The following is a 17,006-nucleotide window of genomic DNA, read 5'->3' as shown; positions in this document are numbered from 1 at the left end:
ACAGGCCTGGTGCTGTTGGTTAGCGCCTCGGGGAGGATCCTCAGTTCCCTGTGCTAGGCTGTAGACACTGGGCTGCTGTGTATGAGGGAGGGTCAGGACATTCTCTGTACAACTTCCTTGTTTTGTGACATTGGTGTCTCACAGTTGAGGTTACGTAATTGCACAACTTGGGCAGTGTGGAATCCTGTCCACAAATGGCTTCCCCGTCTCCTGTCAAGCTGTCATTTACCAGTTTGCAGTCCTGCAACACCTCGCACTACCTTGGCACACGTTTCTGTCTGGTCTCGCTTGTTTGCAGGCCTCCCACAAAGACCTTTTCTCTGTCCTGTTTGGGTGCGGTAGGTTGGGGTAAGGCTTATTTCAGTGCCTAAGTTTTCTTTCCAATAATAGTACATTTGTTGCTATGGTAACAGGCCACAATAAATACCAAACTCAACATTTATTCTTGATTTCAGGAATGAATCGCCTTTTAAAAAGATCTTTTAAAACTTGATCCTGTTCTAAGGAGACACAAATCAAAACGAGATGCCCATTTCATTTGCTGTAGGTGGCAAAGATAGACTGATTTCTGTATTGTGAGGGCATGGGAAAGCGTTCTTAGATGTACATGGTTGGCATCTAAGCTTTGGTTCATGTGTGACCTACAGAAAGACAGAAGTTTTCATGAAGGAACACACTGGGCAGCACTCCTACCAAGAAACAGGTGCTCACACCTCTACCCCTCTCCTCTCGTTACCTTCTCTCCCCAAAAGGAGACTAGCATTTTGTCACCAGCAGTTTTGCCTGATTTTGAACATGAGCGACATTTTTTCTCTTGTCACCATCATGTGTGTGGGATTAATCCATGTCCATAGTAAGTTTCCATGGGTATATGGTGTATGTTGTATTAGTGTAGGTGGATGTTGGGTTGCTGCAGGTGTTAAACATGGTACATTATGGACATGTGTTTGGTATGTACACATGCATTTATGTTGTATGTATCTAAGAAGTGTAGCATACCACATTGCACACTTACATGTATGTGTATATACATACACACCTCCAGGGTCATAGGGGATGCATATGTTCAGCTTTGGAAGATACTAGAAATCTTCCAAGTGATCACACCATTCTAAAGTTCCACTAGCAGCAGAAGCGCGCTCCAGCCGCTCCTCGCTGGCATCTGGCACGGTCAATCCGAGTTCTGCCATTTTGGCGACTGGAAGTGGATTTAAAGCAGGACTGCATTTCCCCGCTGAAGTATGTTCCAGCACTCTAATACACCACACAGTCGGGTGGCCTCTTGTTCAGTGCCTGCCTTTGCCTGCATTTCTGCTGGGTTGTCATTTTCTGTAGGCGATATCACCTAGGTCATGTGTGTCTCTGTGGGGTATTAGAGTTACTTCTGCCTTTTCTAACTATCCTGCTTTTACATTGGGCTCTCTCCCCATGAACACAGGGCCTTCATTGCTCCAGTTTATCCACCGTTTTCCTTGGAGTGGTAAAGTGACTTGGTGTGTCTTACTTGTGAAATGATTGCCTGCCCCAAGGTCGTGAATCACTTTCTAGAAACAGTTACTTGTATTTAAGCCTAGAGGCATGTGGAGTGTGTGTGTGCATGCTGTCGGGAGATGTTAGTACTCCTGCCTGTGGGCATCGGATGCCCTAGTGTGACACCGACTCCTCCTTGGGGCAGTGCCACTCAGATAAAGAATAATTCAGGATCTGCTACTCCAGGTTTGTTGTTTTTTTCTTTTTTTTCTTTTTCCTTTTTTTTTTTTTTTTTTTTTTTTTTTTTTTTTTTTTGGTGACAGGCAGAGTGGATAGTGAGAGAGAGAGACAGAGAGAGACAGAAAGGTCTTCCTTTTTGCTGTTGGTTCACCCTTCAATGGCCGCTGCGGCCGGCGCATCGCGCTGATCCGAAGCCAGGAGCCAGGTGCTTCTGGTCTCCCATGCAGGTGCAGGGCCCAAGCACTTGGGCCATCTTCTACTACACTCCCAGGCCACAGCAGAGAGCTGGACAGGAAGAGGGGCAACTGGGATAGAATCCGGCACCCCAACCGGGACTAGAACCCGGTGTGCCGGCGCCACAAGGCAGAGGATTAGCCTGTTAAGCCATGGCACCGGGCTAGGTTTGTTGTTTTTCAAGACTCTATTTGTTATTATTCGTTCTTGCATTTTCTACACATAGTTGAATAGTTGCTCACTTTCAATAACAGAACAGCAACAATGGAAACCTGGGATTTTTATGGAGATTTCATGACATCTAAGGCATGGTGGGGAGAAGTCACATCCCTAACACAATCATATCCATGAATACAGCACATCCATTTATTTAGATCTTTACTATAATTTTCATAGCTTTTATACAACCTTTTGCTGTTGGATTTCACTTTTAAGTATTTGATTTTTCTGATGTTAAAGAGCACTTGATTTTCACATTGAAAATAATGTTAAAGATATACTGATGATCGTGTATTGACCTTAGATTCAGTGACCTTACTAAAAATTATTCCAACAGTTTGAGGTTGCTTCTGAGGGAGTTTTTGTAGAGGATTACCCTTTGCATGTGCTTCTATTTACAAAATTCGATTATTTCAGCAAGTCAGGCATAACCTGAACGCTCAGCAGTGGCACATCCTGTGTACTGTGCTGCTGTTTCCAGGGCCGAAGTCGGCCCTCTGCCAGCCTAGAAAGGCGGCCGCACAGAGTGTCAGATGAGAACATGCGTAGTCCGTCAAGTGCAAAACAGATACCCATGCGCACGGTGTGTGCTTGTACATCCTCAGACTTCTGCAGGGAGCAGCTTTTCATTTAAAAAACCAAGTGCTTGAGTGAGGCCTGGCCTTCGGAGCACACACGTATGTACGCAGTCTCCACCGCGGTCAGCGTGCTCGTCTTTCACCCCGAGAGCTGCCTTGTCGTGCTCTGTACTTCCTTCCATTTTGATCCTCTCTTCCTCCTCCTCTGTCCCTGGAGCAGCCACTAAAGTGCTGTTAGTTTGCTTTAGTTTGCATTGTTCAGCATTTTGTATAAATGGAATCAAATAATATTTACTCCCTTTTGGGAAAGTCTGTCTGGCTTAACTCGATGTCACTGTTCTGTGATCCACCCACGTGTGTGTGAATTCTCAGTTGCCTCGCTGCCGAGAAGCACTCCATTGTGTAATACACAGTTCGTTTATTCACCTGTTGATGGACATTGGGTTTATTTCTAGTGTTTGTCCGTTACAAATAAAGCTGTGAAATATTTGTGTACAAGTCTGTATATGGACCTGTTTTTTTTTGTGTGCAGATTAAAAAGTTGAATGTTTGGATAGTATGGTAAGCATACATGTAGGGTTATAACAAACTGTCAGGGTGGGTATTATGCCTGGGATCAAGTCCTGTGCCTGCGTCGGATCCAGCTCCCTGCTGATGGCATCAAAAAGCAGAGCAGAAGGCCCAAGTGCTTGGGTCCTTGCACCCACGAGGGAGACCCAGAGAGTTCTGGGTCCCTGACCGCTGTGGGTATTTGGGGAGTGAACCAGCTGATAGCATCAACCAGTCTGTCTGCCTTTAAAATAACAAAGCTTGCAGGGCTGGTGTTGTAGCACAGCAAGTTAAGCTGCTGCCTGTGACCCCAGCATCCCATATGGGTACTGGTTTGCCTCACTGCTGAACCAGCTCCCTGCTAATGTCCCTGGGAAAACAGCAGCGCATGGTCCAAGTGCTGGGGCTCCTGCACCCACGTGGGAGACCCGGAGTGTGGTGGAATGAGAAGGCCATGCCAAGGAGGCCACTGGCAAGTGAGCATCAGTTACTCAGGAATGGCTTTGGAAACCGCCTGGGAACAGGCTGTGATTGGATGGCTTTGGAAACCGCCTGCCAAACTGTGATTGGTTGGGGCATAGACCACCCCTTGACAGGATTGGCTGGTCTTGGCTATATAAGCTGTTGTACCAACTGTAATAAACGAGTCTGCGGGCTGCTCGCCTCAAGCCTGCTTTCACCCGACTCCCGGGGTCTGTGTGTTGACTCCGCGCCTCTTGCCCCCACCCGCTGCTCCTCTCAGAAACAAACCTACTGGGCCGGCGCCGTGGCTCAACAGGCTAATCCTCCGCCTTGCGGCGTCGGCACACCGGGTTCTAGTCCCGGTCGGGGCACCGATCCTGTCCCGGTTGCCCCTCTTCCAGGCCAGCTCTCTGCTGTGGCCTGGGAGTGCAGTGGAGGATGGCCCAAGTGCTTGGGCTCTGCACCCCATGGGAGACCAGGAGAAGCACCTGGCTCCTGCCATCGGAACAGCGCGGTGCGCCAGCCTCAGCGGCCATTGGAGGGTGAACCAACGACAAAAGGAAGACCTCTCTGTCTCTCTCTCACTGTCCACTCTGCCTGTCAAAAAAAAAAAAAAAAAAAGAAAAAAAAAAAAAAGAAACGAATCCACTGCAACATTGTTGGGAATTCAACAGCAACATCTGGAGCGCCAACGTGACTGAGAAAGAGACAGCCTGTCGGACTCGGCGAGGTCCCCCCTGGATTTCGGCAAGTAGGCCCCTCGGTGTTGTGTGTGCTGTTCGGTTCTGTGAGGGTGAGCACAGAACCCCCTCCTACGCCCCTTTCCTTGTCCTTGTCCTCGGTCTAAGTGACCCCAGGTTAGCACACACCGCCCTGAAGCGTACGCCGCTTCTCGGCTCCTCCTTTTACTTTCGGTTCGCCCGGCGAATTCACATAAGGGACTGATCATCCCAGAATTCGGAACCAAGTCATCTTCCCTCACTGAGAGAGGTGACGCTCCAGAGACACCGTGTGGGCATATGGCCTTGACCTAACAAATCAAGGAAGTCCCCCACTAAGCACAGAACATACGTACGATCTGATACACCACTATCTGTTTGTCTAACATAGGGAAACCTCCTGCAAAATGCCATCCACAGCTGAGGTGCTAGGAATTTGTTTTGTTATGGCAGCAGTGCTGTACGTGTCTTTCCTTTGGCTAGAGTTGGCGTACCGTGCCGCTCTTAAGCGCTCAGACATGGGAAAGATACCCCCCTCTCAGAATCCTGTGCAGATTATCAAAGATAGTGAATCTGTGAGTGATAAGAGCCCGACACTCCAGGTCCCTGTCTCACAGACAATGGTTGATGACTTAGGGAGAGAGAGCTCTGACAGTGAAAAAAACAAGGTAGCAAACAAGGTAGCAACGCCTAGTCAGCCACCCCCCACATACCTGTGAGATGAACTAAGAGGACCCCTACACAATAACTCAGGCAAGGTCATCCCATCCGCACCCAGTGAGGATCCCCACATTTGTGGCAGTCCTCGGACACCCCAAGCTCTTAGGGCAGCTGCTGGACCCCGTCCCACCTGCACATTTGCTGTTAATGTAGGAGAAGATGCAGAATTCAGGCCCTGGATTCCAACACCCATAAATGACCTTACTGTGCTAAAAAAGGCTTCTCAAGAGTCAGGTCCTGACTCTCCCTACTTTGAACAGGTGCTCACACAATGGGCAACAAACCTTCAAACTCATTTTGACTGGGTTGCACTGCTCAAAGCATGTTTGTCAAGACCACAGTTTTTACAGTGGAAAGCCTCCTATCAGGAAGAGGCTGAAACTGTGGCAAGGAATAACGCTGCCTATGGAATAGCCGTAACCTTTGATGTCCTTACAAGCCGTGGCACCTACATAGATCCTCAAGAACAGGCCCGCATTGGAGTAGTTGCCTATTTTGACCAGGTCAGAAATTTGACACTTAAAGCCTTAAAAAATATAAATCCTCCTGATTACAGTCAGCTCTTTAGAAATCTAGTTCAAGGCCCAAGCGAATGGTTCCCCGATTTCCTTGCCAGAGTCTTGGAGGCAGTAGAGAAAAGATTACTGCCTGGCCCCGATCAAGACAATTTGGTCAAACAATTAGCCTGGGAAGGTGCTACCAAAGAGGCAAAAGCAGCAATCGCCCCAGTCCGTAATGAAGACATTTCTAAATGGATAGTAGGCACACAGGAGGTAAACCCTGCTGATACTCCCACACAGGCCCTGACTGCAGCCATTAACAAATTGAGCGCAAAGAAGTCTAATGACCCTCCAGTGTGTTGGGGATGCCAGGAAATAGGACACCTACGGCGAAACTGCCCAAACACTGAAAGACGGGGCAAGCCCAAAACGCTGTGTCCCAGATGTAAAAAAGGCTTTCACTGGGCAAAAGATTGCAAGACCAAACCTTTAAACTCCCAGTGGGGCGGCCCTCAGCCCAGCAAGTAAGAGGGAGTCCCACTACCATTAACTGGTCGATGCCCATCTTTAATCTGAGGCCAAAATTGACCCTATACTTAGATGACATTGCCTTTGTGGGTTTAATTGATATGGGAGCAGATGTTACTGTCTTAAAAGCTAGGGATGCAAGAAAAATACAACATTGGAAGACAGCACCCGGACCTGACCTCCAAGGTGTTGGAGGATTAAAATTGGCTGATCAAGTCATCACGCCTGTAACTTGGTGAGATGACAATGGAGATACAGGAACCATCTTTCCACTAATTGCTGAAGTTTTCATGACCTTGTGGGGGAGAGATGTGCTCTCACAAATGCAAGCGGTCCTTACTACGGATCACAAATCTCCACAAGCCAGCAGCTTTAATGGAGAACCTACAAGTAAGATTCACCCCCAATTCTAGGGGCCACTGCTCACCTCATACAAAAGCCAAGCCCAATCCCCATTGAATGGGAAAAAACAGGAAACATCTGGGTAGAGCAGTGGCCAATATTACAACCCGAACTTGGCATCCTTAGAGAATTGGTACAGGAACAATTGGAAAAGGGACACATAGAATCCTCCACTCGCCCTCATAACACACCCATTTTTGTGATACCAAAGAACAGGGAAAATATAGGCTTCTACAGGATTTGAGAGCTATTAACAAAAATATAAAAACGATGGGAACATTCCAGGCCGGCATTCCCCATCCAGGGGCCATTCCTAACGGATATCACATAGTTACCATTGATATCAAAGATTGCTTCTTTTCCATCCCCATTGCAGAGCAGGATAAGGCTTACTTTGCCTTTACAGTATGGGAGCCCAATTTCCAGCTCCCTGCAAAAAGATTCCAATGGACAGCACTCCCACAAGGCATGAAAAATAGCCCTGCCATTTGCCAAAGATACGTTTCTCATGCGACCAGCACACTTAAAGATCAGTGCTTGGTCATACATTATATGGATGATATCTGACTTGCTCACAAGAATGCAGCAATTCTGAATGCCTGTCTAAGTGAGACAGTAAGAAATTTACAATTCCTGGGTTTGTCTATTGCCACAGAAAAAGTACAACATTTTCCTCCCTTTCAATTCTTGGGTTATCAAATCTCCTCCCATATATCTCCACTGGGCCCAAACCTAAAAGTCAAGCATAAATACTCACTTAATGAACTTCAGCAACTATGTGGCCAAATCAATTGGCTGAAGCCCTTCCTTCCCCTAACACCTGCAGAACTTAGACTGCTATACGATTTACTAAGGGGAACAGCCCTTCCTCAAAAATCACATTGACACCAGCAGCCAAATCCACTATAGAAAAGATCAATGCCTAGTTGTCAAATTTAAAAACCTGTACATATGACCCTCAGGTGCCTCTATTTGCCATAACCATATCTACCTTCAAGGCCCCCTGAGGAGTTATTTGGCAACAACACGGACCACTTTTTTGGGTGCACATAGCCTGGAGCGATTGTCGTAAAATAGTAAACAAAGTAGATGCCATCCTTATGATGGGACTTAAATTAAGATATTATACCAATAAGATATTTAACGCAGAGCCAGACATAATAGTCCTACCACTATCACAATTGGAACTGTCAACATTGATGCAGAACAGCACGCTCTTTCAAACTTTAATGATAAATTTTCCAGGACAGATTGACAATCACCTGCCAGCAGACAGGCTACTCCAGATACTAAAAACCTTAGAGATAGACTATCCAAAACATGCTTTCCCTGCTAATCAACCTATACCCATGGCACCATGTGCGTTTACGGATGCCAACAAGTCACTCTTTGGAATAGTGATCAAATCTTTAACAGAAAAAGATAAGATCCATGTAGAACCCCACGGGGGATCAGTACAGTTTGGAGAAATAAAAGCAATAGTCAAGGTTCTACTCCTTAGCCAAGATGGACCGGTAAATATATTTTCAGACAGCAAATAATCAGTACTGGTAGCAAAGACGATCCCTTTTGCAGTCTTTAACCCGACCAGTAAGCCAATTGACCAGATGTTCACAACACTTAAAGAGCTAACTGAGAACAGAAAATACCCATGGTATATCTCACACGTAAGATCACATACTGGGTTACCTGGCTTTATTTTCCAAGGCAACAGAAAGGTTGATCTCCTGCAACACGGCTTCCATTGGACACTTAGAACAAGCCCGTATTTTACACCAAAAATTTCATATGTCAGCAAGCAGCATAAAATTGCTTTTCCCAGAGCTAACAATGAGCCAATGCAAATACCTAGTGCACTCTTGCAAGAATTGTGCACCCCTCGCCCCATTAGGCCCACTACAACAAGCAGGAGTGAACCCGCAAGGCCTTGCTCCTAATAAAGTATGGCAAGTGGACGTCACCCACATTAATTCCTTTGGTAAACTTAAGTTTGTCCATGTGGTGGTAGATACTTATTCAAAGGCTGTATTTGCAACAGCCCAATCCAGAGAAAAGGCTAGTAATGTGATAAAGGCGGTTAAATCAGCCATGCTGGTCCTTGGTGTCCCTGGACCATAAAGACTGATAACGGGCCAGCATATACATCACAGGAATTTACTTCCTTCCTGAAATCCTGGAACATACAGTCTGCCACAGGTATCCCATACAACCCACAGGGACAGGCAATCATTGAAAGAACTCATAGGACGATTAAAGATCTCTTACAAAGAAACAATCATATACCCTCAGACCCACAGCTTGCTTTGACTGAGGTCCTTTTCACTATCAATTTTCTTACTTTTGATTCCCAAGGGATCAGCCCAGCTTATAAACACTGGGGATCCTTTCCATCCCAAACCCCAGCCCCTATGGTTAGGTGGAAAGACCCCAACAGGAGAATGGAAGGGACCACACCCTCTGCTAACCAAAGGTCGAGGATATGCTTGTGTCTTTCCAGAGAATGCAGGACAGCCCATTTGGGTACCAGCCAGAAACATCAAGCCTGCAACTGACAGCCAACCAGAACCAGCTGAACAAGACCGAGACTCCGCCTTGTTAGCAGACGCACCTGCCCTATCATCCTACCCTGAGGAACTGCCCAAAGCCACATCTGTTACCATTGTGTACCCCACTAGCTCTGGTCAGCCACTCAAATGGCCCACAGCCTGTGTGTGGACATGCCATTCCTAATAACCATTATTCCTCATTCCTACCCCTATCTGAGCAAGCAATCCTGTGGTCTCTCGATTTGAGCGCTGGTTAGTCAATGACGGGTAAGATCCCCTGGGGGACAACGTAAGACAGGCACAGCTGCGTACAGAGACCACATGGAAACGGGGTCAACAATGGTATGGCCAACAATCATGCCTCCCGTTGCTCAAAAATAAACGAAAAGGAGGAAATGTGGTGGAATGAGAAGGCCATGCCAAGGTGGCCACTGGCAAGCGAGCATCAGTTACTCAGGAATGGCTTTGGAAACCGCCTGGGAACAGGCTGTGATTGGATGGCTTTGGAAACCGCCTGGGAACAGGCTGTGATTGGATGGCTTTGGAAACCGCCTGGGAACAGGCTGTGATTGGATGGCTTTGGAAACTGCCTGCCAAACTGTGATTGGTTGGGGCATAGACTGCCCCTTGACAGGATTGGCTGGTCTTGGCTATATAAGCTGTTGTACCAACTGTAATAAATGAGTCTGTGGGCTGCTCGCCTCAAGCCTGCTTTCACCCGACTCCCGGGGTTTGTGTGGTGACTCCGCGCCTCTTGCCCCCACCCGCTGCTCCTCTCAGAAACGAACCCACTGCAACATTGTTGAGAAATCAACTGCAACACGGGAGGATGCTCCTGGCTCCTGGCTTCAACCTTGCCCAGCCCATTTGTAGCCATTTGGGGAGTGAACCAGTGGATGGACGCTCTCTCTCCCCTCTTGAACTCTGCCTTTCAAATACATCTTGAGGCCGGTGCCGTGGCTCACTAGGCTAATCCTCCGCCTTGCAGCGCCGGCACACCGGGTTCTAGTCCCGGTTGGGGCACCGATCCTGTCCCGGTTGCCCCTCTTCCAGGCCAGCTCTCTGCTGTGGCCAGGGAGTGCAGTGGAGGATGGCCCAAGTGCTTGGGCCCTGCACCCCATGGGAGACCAGGTTAAGCACCTGGCTCCTGCCATCGGATCAGCGCGGTGCGCCAGCCGCAGCGGCCATTGGAGGGTGAACCAACGGCAAAGGAAGACCGTTCTCTGTCTCTCTCTCTCTCACTGTCCACTCTGCCTGTCAAAAAAAAAAACAAAACAAAAAACAAAAAACAAAAACCATCTTGAGAAAATAACTGCTTAAAAACGGAAACTGTTGAACCTGTACAAAGCGGTGCCAGTTTACGTTTGCTCAGCAGTGGGCGAGAGCTGCCGTTTCTCCACACCCTCCGGCGTCTGGCTCAGCCGAGCGTCACGTCCCGCCCTTCTAACAGGCGCGCAGTGGGATCTGCTTGTGCGCAGCATGCTTACATGTGCCATTTGCCACCTGTGGATCTTGTTAGGTGAAGTCTAGTCAAACAGCGGTGAGTTCCAACTGCTGTATGAGGTGTATGGTTTTCAATTATTTAGCTCGTTCATTTCAGCAGTATCTGTAACTCTGTAACGTTCACGCCACAGGTCTCACTTATTTTATCATGCTTCCCCTTAAGGTTTTTTTTTGTGTGTGTGTGTGCAACAGCCCGAGTTGCCACTGGGGATGCCTGTATTCCACACTGGAGCACTTGCTTCAACTCCTGGATACTGTTTCCCGTCCAGCTCCCTGCCATGGCAGACCCTGGACGGCAGCAGGTAGTGGCTGACAACAGTCTCTGCCACCTGTGGGAGACCCAGAGGGTCCGAGTCCTTGGCTGTTCCAGGCACCTGCTGGTTCACTCTCCAATGCCTGGAACAGCTGGGGCTGGACTGGTGTTGAAGTTGGGACCTCAACCCGGCTTTCGTGTGTGGGCGGGAGAAGCCCACCGCTGAGCCATCACCCCTCTCAGGAGCCGCATTAGCGGGAGCGTGGAGCCGACCAGGAATCGAACCTGGGCGTTCCCATCAGAAACAGAGTTCATAACCACTCACCTAAGGGCCTGGCCCTAAAGGCTTATTTTTGCATTTTAATCCTGGTGGTTCATCACTAATATAGGAATATATTTTTTTATTTTCATTTTATTTAGAAGATGGACAAAGATCTTCCATTTGCTAGTTAACTCCCCCAGTGCTCACGACAGCTGGGGCTGGGCCAGAGCCAGGAGTGGGGCACTCCATCCGGTCCTCTACGTGGGTGGCAGGGACCCACGTACTTGAGCCGTCACCTGCTGCCTCGCAGGGTGCACACTAGCAGGAAGCTGCAATGGGAAGTGGAGCCGAGACTCAAACCCAGGCCCTCCAGGATAGGATGTAGCTTCTTGGCCCGCTACACTTTATTTCTGTGCATTGTTCTTTTAAAAGTTTTAAAAATATTTTATTTATTTGAAAGGCAGACTTACAGAGAGGCAGAGGCAGACGGATCTTCCGTCTGCTGGTTCACTCCCCAGATGGCCACAATGGTCAGAGCTGGGCCAATACAAAGCTACGAGCTTTGGCCGGCGCCGCGGCTCACTAGGCTAATCCTCCCAGCAGGACCCTGAGAGCCTGGCACACATGGGGCTCCTGGTCTGCCCTTGGTCGTCTGAGTGCGGCACAGCCCTGCATTTGGCCTGCAGCGCGGTCCTCTCAGGCCAGAGGGTCAACGTGATCCCTGTCATTCTAGCTTGGACAGGAGCAGACTCCAGAAGCCTGCCACCCCCAGCTGCTCACTGTGAGCATTAAACAAGTGACCACGCCTTCTACACTCCAGAAAGGGGGAAATCCCAGACAGCCTCTCTCCAGGGAGCGCCCCAGAAGGGCTCTGGACTCCGTGGCGGAACCCACTTCTCTGCTCCTGATGGCAGGCCCAGGGCAGGGACAGACCCCGGCTGTCTCACGGTGCGTAACCAGAGGCCCAGCACTGCTGCCTGCTCCATTTCAGTGAAGAAATTGCCCTCCCAAATGAAGATCCCTTAAGGGGCTGGGTAAAGCTGCCACCTGCAGTGCCAGCAGCCCATTTGGGCCCGGCTGCTCCACTTCCGATCCAGCTTCCTGCTAATGTGCCTGGGAAAGCAGTGGAAGATGGCCCAAGTCCTTGGGCCCCTGCACCCACATGGGAGACACAGATGAAGCTCCTGGCTCCTGACTTTGGCCTGGCCCAGACCCAGCTGTGGCTGCCATTTGGGGAGTGACCCAGTGGATGGAAGCTCTGTCTGTCTCCCCGTCTGCCCCTCTGCGTGTGTCTCCATAACTCCAGCTTTCAAATAAATAAATGTTTAAAGAAAAAAAATGATAGAAGTTCCAATGGGCTTCAAGGTAACTCACTAGAAGTGACCCAATCTTAACGTGACAGATGGACAGAATGGACCCTCAGGACACCTGTGGGGTGGAGGTAGCATCACCAGGTCCAATGGGTGTGAACATGAAATTCCACAAGGAGGGGGGGCACGTATGACTTTGAGGTAAGACAGTTCCCTTCACGTTTGGTGGAGGACACATCGACAACTCAACGCCCAGTGAAAATGAAGCCGAGTGAGAAGAACTCCAGGACCTTGACCATCCTACGCCCAGACTGAAACCCGAAGGGCAGGAACAGCAGCCTGCACACTTGTTGGCGAGCCTCTCTCGGGCAGTGCGACTCCCGTTACTCACTTTTCCAGTTTTACTTACTAAAAAGCTAAGTACCTGAAAGGCACCGAGATACAGAAACTGCTTGTCTGGTTCACTTCCCCAAATGCCTCCAATACCCAGGGCTGTGCCAGGCTAAAACCTGCCGAGGAGCCAGGAAGTCGATCCGGGTCTCCCACATGGGTAGCAGAGCCCCTAGCACTTGGGCCATCTTCCACCGATTTCCCAGGTGCACTAGCAGGGAGCAGGATTGGAAGTGGAGCAGCCAGGACTTGAACCAGTGCCTGTGGGATGCTGGTGTCACAGGCAGTGGCTTAAACCTGCTACGCTACAACACCGGCCCCTTGGTGCAAAATTTTAAAATATATGTATTTATTATTTCAAAAAAAGCTCTATTTGCTTGAAAGGCAGAGTTACATGGGGAGAGGCAGAATTATCTTTCGTCCACCAGTTCACTCCTCAAATGGCCGCAAGAGCCAGGGCGGGGCCAGGCCGGAGCCAGGAGCCAGGACCTGCAATCAGTGTCCCACGTGGGTGGCAGGGGCTCGGCGCTGAGCCGTCATCTCTGGGTTCTCAGGTGCATTCGCAGGGAGCCGGGCTGGAAGCCTAGGTGTAGGACTCGATCCAGGCAGTCCCTATGGGATGTGGGATGTGGGGGTCCCAGGCACCGGCTGAACCTGCTACGCCACAGCACTGGCCCTTTCCAAGCTCATCTCTTCACTCTGTTCCCCACAGCTCTGATGGGACACATACGGCCACTTTCATGAGTACAGCAACTGAGATGGAGAGCTCACCGGGGGTTCCACAGCAGGTATGAGCAGGAAGAGACGCTCGGGGAACCCGAGGACGCCGAAATGATCTGCGTACAGAGCAACGGGAGGGACACGAACAGAGCCCGGCTGACCCAGGACACCACCTTATGTCCCGAATCGCGTCTCCCGGGCACCACGGAATGAGAAGACGAAGGGGCAGAGAAACTCCCAGAAAAAAATGACCCAAACTTCCTAAATCCGAGGGGAAAAAAAGATAGGGGTTTACGTATACAAGCAGCTCAGTGGACTACAAACAGGATGAGGCCAGCAGGCTCTGAAACGGCGAGAGAAGAAATCGCGTGTGTGGACCGTCCACTTCCTCCTCAGAAGGCAGCGTGGCGACACAGCTGGAATCCAGAGGGGGAAAGCCTACCCACAAAAGGCAAGAGCTGCCCTTCAAGAATGACGGGACACAGGGCCGGGCGCTGCGGCATAGCAGGCAAAGCTTGGCCTGTGACACCAGCATCCCATATGGGCGCTGGTTCAAGTCCTGGCTGCTCCACTTCCTATCCAGCTCCCTGCTAATGGCCTGGGAAAAGCAGTGGAAGATGGCCCAAGTGCTTGAGCCCCTGCCACCCGTGTAGGAGACTCTGTTGAAGCCCCTAGCACCCGTCTCCTGGCTTTGGCTTAGCCCGAGCTGTTGTGGCTGAGTGAATCAGCAGATGGAAGCCTGTCTGTCTGTCTGTCTGTCTCTCATTCATTCTCCCTGTGTATTTCTGCCTTTCACAGTAAGTCAGAAAATTAACTACCGATGGGGGCAGGCTGGGTTAGTGTTGGGCACAGGGGGTTACACCATGGCTGGAGACGCCCCCATCTCTTGCCTCTGATCCAGTTTCCTGCTAACGTGTGCTCTGGGAGGCAGTGGAGCATCGAGGGCTCAAGTGTATGGGCCCTGCCACCCGCATGGGACCTGGATGGAGTTCCTGCCTCCTGGCTTTGTTACGGAACAGCCTGGGCCATTGCAGGCATTTGGGGGGTGAAACAGAAGACGGAAGCTCTCTGTCTCTGTTATTCTTCCTTTCAAATAACGGGCTGGCGCCGACTGTGGCACGGCAGGTTAAGCGGCCCTCTGCAGCACCAGCATCCCCTGTGGGTGCTGGCTCAAGTCCTGGCCACTCTGCTTCCAATCCAGCTCCCTGCTAATGTCCTAGGAAAGCAGTGGAGGATGGCCCAAGTGCCTGGGGCCCTGCCTCCCACGTGGGAGACCTGGATGAAGCTTTGGCTTGGCACAGCTCAGGCAGTTGTGGCCAACTGGGGAGTGAACAAGTGTATCGAAGACCTCTGTCTTTTCTCCAAATAAATAAATCTTTAAAAGAGACAGAAGTGACATTTCCAGACAAAGGACACAGGATTCATAACCAGCAGGCCCGCCCTACAAGAAGAGGTCAATGGAGACTTCAGGCTGAAATGAAAGGGCATCAGACAGAAATTCGGACGGAAGAAACTATAAAGAACACTGGCAAAGATACCCTCACGGGTAAATCTAACACCACCAGTGTTATGTACTGGGCAGATGGTGTTTTAGAATTTCCATTTTATACGCAGGAGAGAGTGTGCCGTTTCCCATCTGCTGGTTCACTCCCTCACCACCTGCAGCAGCCAGGACTGGGTCAGGCTGAAGGCAGGAGTCTAACTCCGTGTGTGCTCCCCACGGGGGTGGCAGGGAGCCCAGCACTACAGCCATCGCGGCGAACTCCCGGGGCACGTGCTACCAGGAAGCCGGAACGGTATCCGACCTGGGACCTCAACCCAGGCGCTGTGATCTTCGAGCTGCACCTTAACCACTAGTTTTTGTGTTTTGACAGGCAGAGTGGACAGTGAGAGAGACAGAGAGAAAGGTCTTCCTTTTACCGTTAGTTCACCCTCCAATGGCCGCGGTGGCTGGCGCGCTGCGGCCGCATTGTGCTGATCCAAAGCCAGGAGCCAGGTATTTCTCCTGGTCTCCCATGAGGGTGCAGGGGCCCAAGTAATTGGGCCATCCTCCCCTGCCTTCCCGGGCCATAGCAGAGAGCTGGCCTGGAAGAGGGGCAACCAGGACTAGAACCCGGTGTGCTGGCACCGCAGGCGGAGGATTAGCTTATTGAGCCGCGGCGCCGGCCTAACCACTGGTTTTGACCTGAATGGCTCCGTCAAGGTCTCCCACAGTGGTGCCAGGGACTCAACCACTACCCGAGCCGTCATCCACTGCTACCCAGGTGCCTCAGCAGAGGCCTGGATTGGAAGCAGAGCGCCCGAGACACGGCCCAGCACTCTGAAAGGGGACGTGGCCTCCCAAGCAGCAGCTTCGCCTGCTCTGCCACCATACTGGCCCCCAAGGTATGGTGTTAAACCTCCATTCTAAGTCATTTAACTAGTCAAGTGCACAGAACAAAAGCTGGAAATACAGTAGTGAGCAGACAGTATGCAAATGTATGACCTGTGGAGGAAACAAAGGAGGGAGGCAGGTGTTTAGGAGCAAAATGTTTGTCTACAGTTGGAACCAAGTATTACTCACACTAGGTTGTTATCAGTTCATGATGCTAACTGTAATACTCAAGGTAGCCACTAGAAAAAGAACACACAGAAGGGTTTGGCACTGTGGTGTAGTGGGCTAATCCTCTGCCTGTGGTGCCTGCATCCTCTATGGGTGCCAGTTCGAGTCCCGACTGCTCCTCTTCCAATCCAGCTCTCTGGTATGGCCTAGGAAGGTAGTGGAAGATGACCCAAGTGCTTGGGCCCCTGCACCCACAAGGGAGACCAGGAGGAAGCTCCTGGCTTTAGATCGGCTCAGCCCCAGCTGTTGCAGCTGTTTGGGGAGTGAACCAGAGGATGGAAGACCTCTGCCTCTACTTCTCTCCGTAGCTCTTTCAAATACATAAATCTTTAAAAATTACACACACACACAAGATGAGGGAATAAAAATATGAAAAAAAGTAGTGGTAGAAATGAAAAAAGATTTAAGACAGAAAAGAGATGAAGTACATCATTATCAATAATCACATTAAATGTCAATGTGTTAGATAATATTAAAAGGTTGGGACTGGCCAACTGGCTAAAAAAAAACCAGATCCATTTACATGCATACAAGAGACTCACTGTTGACACAAGGACACAAAACAGGTTGAAACAATGAAAAATGATATTCTGTGTGCGTTATTAGAACAGACACAATGAGTATGTTAGTATTCTTAGAGAACTATTCATTGTTTCAACAGGAGCTTCTTCTGGGTCTCCCACATGGGTGCAGGGGCCCAAGCACTTGGGTCATCCTCTACCGCCTTCCCAGGCCATAGCAGAGAGCTGGATAGGAAGAGGAGCAGCCGGGACTCGAACTGGCGCCCACATGGGATGCC

The sequence above is a fragment of the Lepus europaeus genome, chromosome 18 (assembly GCF_033115175.1).
Source record: "Lepus europaeus isolate LE1 chromosome 18, mLepTim1.pri, whole genome shotgun sequence".
Taxonomy (NCBI): domain Eukaryota; kingdom Metazoa; phylum Chordata; class Mammalia; order Lagomorpha; family Leporidae; genus Lepus; species Lepus europaeus.
The sequence above is the reverse complement of the archived record's forward strand: the minus strand, read 5'-3'. Positions refer to the sequence as shown.